The sequence below is a fragment of the Mixophyes fleayi genome, chromosome 8 (assembly GCF_038048845.1).
Source record: "Mixophyes fleayi isolate aMixFle1 chromosome 8, aMixFle1.hap1, whole genome shotgun sequence".
Lineage (NCBI taxonomy): Eukaryota > Metazoa > Chordata > Amphibia > Anura > Limnodynastidae > Mixophyes > Mixophyes fleayi.
Genome location: NC_134409.1, coordinates 28,706,154 through 28,713,696, shown reverse-complemented (window position 1 = coordinate 28,713,696; position 7,543 = coordinate 28,706,154). Strand labels below are relative to the sequence as shown.

Genomic DNA, 7,543 nt, shown 5'->3' with positions numbered 1-7,543 from the left:
ATTGGATGAGGGGAAGATTCCAGTGGAGAGGGACAGATTGAGGAGATAAGCAATGTGAGAGCAGGTAGTGGGGGAGAGGGAGCGAAGGAGGTGAGAGGTGATGGGATCCAGGGGGCAGACTGAGGGTGGAGAGGATAATATGAGAATGAACTTCGTCACCCCTAGTGGGGTGAAAGGAGCACAAGAGGTGGTGGCTGGATTGAGAGGAGGGTGGAGATTTTGTGTCTGGAACTGAAAAGGGAGGCAAAGTCATTGGTAGTAAGGGAGGATGGGAGGGGAAATGGGTGGGCAAAGGAGGGTGTTGAAAGTGGCAAAAAGGTGGTGGGGATTGGAGGACTGTGAAGACATGAGAAACTTGAGGAATGATTGTTTAGCAAGGGAGAAGGCAGAACTGTAGGATGAGAGGTTGAGCTTGAAATGAGGGAAGTCTCCCAAGGAATGAGATTTCCTCCAGTGGTGTTCGGCGGTACATGTGCATTTTTAAAGGAACCAGGTCAAGAACGGTGGTGTGGGTGTGGTTGTAGAGAGAGGACACTTGGTTGTGGCAAGCCAGGGTGGATAGAAGGGAAAGAGGAGTTTCAAGTGATCAGGCGAAAATAGTAGGATCAAGAGCATCTCGATTGCATCTAGAAAGGGTGAATTTGGGCGTAGGGAAGGGTGCAGGAGATGAGAGGAAAGAGTGAAGGAGAGGAGATGGTTGTCAGAGAATGGGAAGAGAGAGTTGGATAAGTCAGAAAGGGCACATTGATGGAAGAAGACAAGGTCAAGGGACTGACGGAGGCAGTGGCAATTTGCATATACTCCAGAATGTCATGAAAAGTGATTAGATGAATTGCAATTAATTTCAAAGTCCTTCTTCATCATGACAATGAACTTTATCCCAAAAACAACATTTCCACTGCATTTCAGCCCTGCAACAAAAGGACCAGCTGACATCAGGTCAGTGATTCTCTCGTTAACACAGATGAGAGTGTTGACGTGGAAAAGGCTGGAGATCACTCTGTCATGCTGATTGAGTTAGAATAACAGACTGGAAGCTTTAAAAGGAGGGTGGTGCTTGAAATCATTGTTCTTCCTCTGTTAACCATGGTTACCTGTAAGGAAACATGTGTTGTCATCATTGCTTTGCACAAAAAGGGCTTCATAGGCAAGAAAATTACTGCTAGTCAGATTGCACCTAAATCAACCATTTATCGCATCATCAAGAACTTCAAGGGGGGAAATTCAATAGTTGTGAAGAAGGCTTCAGGGCGCCCAAGAATGTCCAGCAAGTGCCAGGACCATCTCCTAAAGTTGATTGAGCTGCGGGATCGGTGCACCACTAGTGCAGAGCTGCATCTGCACGCACAGTGAGGCAAAGACTTTTGAGGGATGGCCTGTTGTCAAGAAGGCCAGAAAAGAAGCTACTTCTCTCCAGGAAAAACATCAAGGACAGACTGATATTCTGCAAAAGGTACAGGGATTGAACTGCTGAGGACTGGGGTAAAGTAATTTTCTCTAATGAATAACCTTTGTGTTGGGCATCTGGAAAAACGCTTGTCCGAAGAAGGAAAGGTGAGTGCTACCATCAGTCCTGTGTCATGCCAACAGTAAAGCATCCTGAGTCCATTCATGTTGGGTTGCTTCTCAGCCAAGGGAGTGAGTTCACTTCACAATTTTGCCTAAGAACAGCCATGAATAAAAAATGGTACCAAAACATTCTCCAAGACCAACTTCTCCCAACCATCCAAGAGTAGTTTGGTCATGAACAATGCCTTCTCCAGCATCATGGAGCACCTTGTCATCAGGCAAAAGTAATATCTAAGTGGCTTGGAGATCAAAACATCAAAACTTTGGGTCAATGGCCAAGAAACTACCCAGACCTTAATCCCGTTGACAACTTGTGGTAAATCCTCAAGAGACGGTTGGACAAACAAAAACCCACAAATTCTGACAAATTGCAAGCATTGATTAGGCAAGAATGGGCGGCCATCAGTTAGTATGTGGCCCAGAAGTTGACTAACAGCATGCCAATTCGAATTACAGAGGTCTTCAAAAAGAAGGGTCAACAATGCAAATATTGAATCTTTGTATAAGCTTAATGTAATTGTCAATAAAAGCCTTTGATACTTAAGAAATTCTTGTAATTTTACTTCAGTATACCATAACAACATCTGACAAAAAGGTCTAAAAGCACTGAAGCAGCAAACTTTGTGAAAACCAATACTTGTGTCATTCTCAAAACTTTTGGCCATGACTGAATATGTAAGTGACGTACTATATATTGAATCTGTCCTCAAATTGATATTGGGCCTGATTTATTAATGAAAGTTAAGCAAAAGTAAGGCAAAACTATGTTGCATTGGATGGGGAGGTAAATTTAAAATGTGTGGAAAGGTTTATATTTGGGATAGGGCATTTTCTAGATCAACTTTCAATTTCAGTATACAAATAAGTTATCAAGTATTTGTGTGTTACATGAAAACTCAGTATTTTCCTTATATGCAAAATAATAAACTAATTTGCACCCCTTGCATTGCAACATGGTTTTGTCCAGAAAACTTACTCAATTTTTTTGCTTAACTTTCCATAATGAATCAGCCTGTTGTGGTTTTTTTAGTGGTTTGGCAATTTATTGATTTGTTTTTGGTGATTTAGAAAACTAGTGATGCACCTTTCATAGATTCTGTGATTAACAAATCAGTCTATTAATCACAAAGAAAATTAGGAAATGTAACACTATTTCTGAAGATCAACCCATAAGTAGACCTTAGTCCAGTGATGGCCAACCTGTGACACTCCAGGTGTTGTGAAACTACAAGCCCCAGCATGCTTTGCCAGTATATAACTAGCTGTTAGCTGGTAGAGCATGCTGGGACTTGTAGTTTCACACCTGGAGTGTCACAGGTTAGCCATTACTGCCTTAGTCCTAAGCAAACTCAAGACAACAGAAAGTGTTTAGTACAAATATGTGGCCGATATCACCTATTCACAGGCTCAGAATATAAAGGGGGACGTTTTGCAACCAAGTGCTACTTTCACGTGATTGTGCATTATGGGGAACATGAAGTTCCCACTTCCAATAACTGTGTAACTAGTGTACAGTCAGCACAACATGGTATTACTTCTCCCATATCAACCACCGTCTCTCTCTACACTCATTGTCCCTGGCAGAGGAAACAGCTGATCGCGACGAACAGAATGCTGGGAGTTATGGTCTCATGATAACACCAGTGTATTAGGTAATTCTAGTCACAGGTCAGATGTTGTATACACGAAATAAAAATATTCCCCCCACAAAAACACGGGTGATACCGTCGTTATATTTCCTAAATGAAAACTGAAAGGGGAATTATGGACGTCTCCTCCCAGCATGCAGAGGGCGGGGAGCAGTCATGTGATTCCAGCTTGTAAAGAGGACTCTAGGTAGAGGGGTAAGACACAAGGAGAGAGGTGCTTGCATTTGGTAGATGCAGCAGAGTGCAAGGTACAGTGAGTTTTGTAATATACATAATGAGTTTTTATTGCCTAGCTTTCAGGATATTACCTAGTCATGTGTGTTGATCAGACTACAATTAGCATATTGCTTAGCTGGTTGAGATGTTTTACATACTGTTCTCAGTAAAATATAGGCTGTAGGCAAATGATCATCCACTATAAAATTCTTCTTATATTTGTAGCTTAAAGTTTTAGCCATTGCTATGTGGTCATTTGTCCAGTACTTGTTCCCTTGTTGCTTTTCTTTTAGTGTATCCTGTATAAGTTAAAATTTATTTAAGCTGATGATAGGGTCAAGTATAGCAAAAAGTGGTGCATGCTGAGTTCTTCATCAGTTGCACTTTTTTTTAAAAAAGAAAACAACAAGAAAAAACTTGTGCATGTCTGAAACAATCAAAAAGTCTTAATAGATACAAATGATTCACTGAAAATTGGCCTCCTGAAAGTGTAAAATAATTAATAATTTAATACAGTGTAAATGCGTAAGGGTGCACCTATGATGGGGTAATATGAAGCAGATACAGAAGGCAGCAATTTCGGGGGGAGAATAATAATAAAGGACATTCGATAAAGCCATTTTGTTATGTATATAACGTGTAATATATATATATATATATATATATATATATATATATATATGTGTGTGTGTTATATTTTGTTATGTATAAAGTATTTGCCTTGTTGGTAGATTTAATGATGCATAAAATTACAGTATTTGTCAATTTAAGTGCACACAACTCCTGTTGTAGAAATATTTGTGTAAGAGATGAGAAGGGTGCTGTTTTATTTATCCTCCTGCAGATGGATGGCTAAACTTGGGTAAATGATGCTATTAATGGGACACAATCATGAAAGTTGTGTATAACTATAGTGTTAAAAGTGACAGTGTTACAGAAGTCATATATTTAACATGCAAATTAGCAGAGCAAGTATTTTGTCTGAGAGTTAATGCAATGACGATATTCATTCTAAGCAGCCCTTCCAAGCTTTCTTAAAATTATTGGATATTTCCAATGCATCTGAATGGGAATACAACATTTAGCTAGTTCATGGAGCAAGGCTCATAGGGGTTATTTATATTGTGCAAATTTGCTGTAACCAATAGAAACCACTAAGTAGTTGCCGTTGAGCAATCTAGTGTAAGTTACAGAATATAAGTAAATGTCTGGTTGCCGTAGATGAGACCACACTTTATAGAAAATAAAGAGCATGTAACGGCAATTGGCAATAGAGAGGCATTGCTGGTTTCTTGCTAACAAAATGCAAATATGAAATACCCAGTAACCATCAATTAGACACTTTTATTGTATAACTTGCACTTGATTAACACTAGTTACTAATGGATTGCTCTGGTCTATTGCAGAATGTCACTGTGAATGGTTCGTAATTAATCTCCTTATGTACTAGCTGTTGTTAAATTTACCATAGAAAATAGGATACAATTCTGCAACCACAGCATATCTGTATCCTGTTCAGCTGGTCTACTTTACCCTTTGTTCTACTTCAATCCAACAATAGAACTGTTAAGCCAAATTCCAGTTTTCAGAGAATCCGTTCCATGAAGTATATGGGTAAAATCCGCTGGTTATACAACTTTTTTTGATTGAAAAAGTATCTTGATTTTGTAGAAAGGTACAAAAAAAACATACGATGCATTACACTCAAGTGTACTGCATCACAGCGCAGCTGTAAGCACAATACATTGTGACACATAATCAATCATGCTTCTTAGTACAATATAGGACATAAAGTACAAGATATGACATCTTACACAATACATCAGGTACTGCACTGACCATGCAAAACTTAATCAACATAACCGTTTCAAATAAGCAATGGATGTGAGGTGGGCGGTAGGCTAGTCACAGGCCCAAAGCTTTATTGAGCACAGACACAAATATAAGGGATGGTGCATAAATTAGGGCATACCATTTCAACAAAACTTCAAACAGTGATGGGGGAGTCACAAGCCCAAAGCTTTATTGAAAAAACAGACACATGGGGGGGAGGAAGACAAAAATGAGTCATCTGTCAATGGTGTTAGTCTCTTAACTGGCTGTGGATCAGCCTGCGACAGTCCTGGATGGTCATCTTCTCCCTTTTCAAAATGAGACGATTCCTGGCAATCCACATTGTGTCCTTAAAACAGTTCATAAGGTGCCAGGCCTCCTGGATTGCCTCAATAGTGTATGGAATGAAAGGCAAGTCCTGGTCCTTTAAGTTTGTGTTCCAAGCATTGGCGGATCCAGGGGGGAGGGGGCCGGGCAGCACACTGTCACTGTCGAGCGGACCTGCACATAGTGTGCAGCCTTAGAAGTCAGAAAGAGGGCGTGGCCTAAATCGCCCCCCCTAAAATCGCCCCGGGTAGAACAATTGTCTAGATCCGCCCCTGGTTCCAAGGCACCCAACAGTGCCTGTGCAGTGGGGCAGTCCCCAAAAATATCCTGAGCTTTTCCCCTTCTGGTGATACAAAACAGGCAGTGAACATATCTGCGCAGGTTTCTGGAGTGAATGAATGTCCACAGGCTATACAACTGATTCATGTAATCCAGTTTCTCGCACTTCTCTTTGGGTGGTCAGTCAGTAAATACCCCACTTATTGTCACACTGCAAAATCTTAGGAATGAGACCTTTGGGCTACTTGAGGAGAGAGATTTATTATTTATTGATAGTTATTTATAAAGCGCCTACATATTCCACAGCGCTGTACAGAGAATGTATTTAATCATTCACATGAGTCTCTGCCCCAGTGGAGCTTACAATCTAAATTCTCCACCACAAACATTAATTTTGTCAGAAGCCAAGTAACCTTTGAATTGTAGAAGGAAACTGGAGCACCCGGAGGAAACGCACACTACCATGGCCTTACAAACGGTGGTCTAATGCAGCTGACTGAAGTAGCATTGATTAACTTCTCTACTTCTGTTCAGCCTCTGGTCATCTATTGAGAAATTAGTAACACTTTAATGATCAAATTTTCCAAGCTAATCATTCTGGGAGAAATTTGGATGTTTTATGTTGGTGAGCACACCTTCCAACATGACCCCTTCCACCCAGTACAAAATGTTCTGTTACTAATCTACCCACATCCTTCAGTTACATGGGCTGAAATAATTGTTGAGAAAGGTAATATTTAAATATTAATGCATGGATATCTCCATATAACGTATAAACAAGGTAGAAACCAACCAAAATGGCATTTCTAGCATACAGATGAATAATTAATCACCCAATGTAAATGAGACTAAAATATTTTTGTCTTCTGCCATTGTGTAGAATTGTAACTTAACTTCTGTGAAATATTTTTATTTTTTTTTGTTTTGTTACAGAATCATGGCAGCTGCTGGAAGAAGGTTGACCGGCCTTGTAGCAGCAACCTTCACCCCGATGACTGTAAACCGGTAAATATTAATGGGGCAATATTGGTGTTCCATAATCTTTTAAAAGCCTAGTTTGTGCAAATACTGGTGTGTGTGTGTGTGTATATATAATTTATCTTAAATTAAACATTTTTCGTCTTTTCTGTTCACTATTGTTTGTAGTGATGTCAATCTCTCCATCATTCAGCAATATGTCGATTACCTGGTCCAGAAACAGAATATTAAGAATATTTTTGGTGAGCTTGACAGTAAATACGTTATCTTCTAAATATATTTATCATCTCTATAAGCTCCCGAGCCCAAACAGTCTCTCATATGGGTTGAGCTTACTTCATTTGCCTTTGATATACTCTTTCTCATCATCATCATCATCATTTATTTATATAGCGCCACTGACTATTCATTGAGACTATCTGTCTTTCTGGCCCTTGGCCTTTTGATGAAGCGGTCAATTTCTTTGCAAGACACATAAGCCATAGCTGTTGCTGGAAACATTTCTCTGAGAATTCAGCAGGATACTACTCAGTCCAACGATAATATAAATCCTTCTCCTGCACTATCCATGGTGTTGCAATAAGTGAGGTCTCTAAACTTTACGGTTTAAAAATAAAAAGAATGACGTTGGTCACCTTCCATTGGAGTAAGTGGGTAATTGTTTTCCTGGCAGATGCTTCCATTAGATGTTA

General features: G+C 39.8%; 1 long non-coding RNA gene across 1 annotated transcript; it reads left to right on the top strand.

Moving 5' to 3' along the window:
- The first annotated feature begins 3,253 nt into the window (after window positions 1–3,253).
- Window positions 3,254–7,125, top strand: LOC142100040 (uncharacterized). The gene is made up of 3 exons (XR_012678664.1): window positions 3,254–3,466; window positions 6,807–6,878; window positions 7,020–7,125. It is a non-coding gene; the product is annotated as an uncharacterized LOC142100040 (long non-coding RNA).
- Window positions 7,126–7,543: the final 418 nt, after the last annotated feature.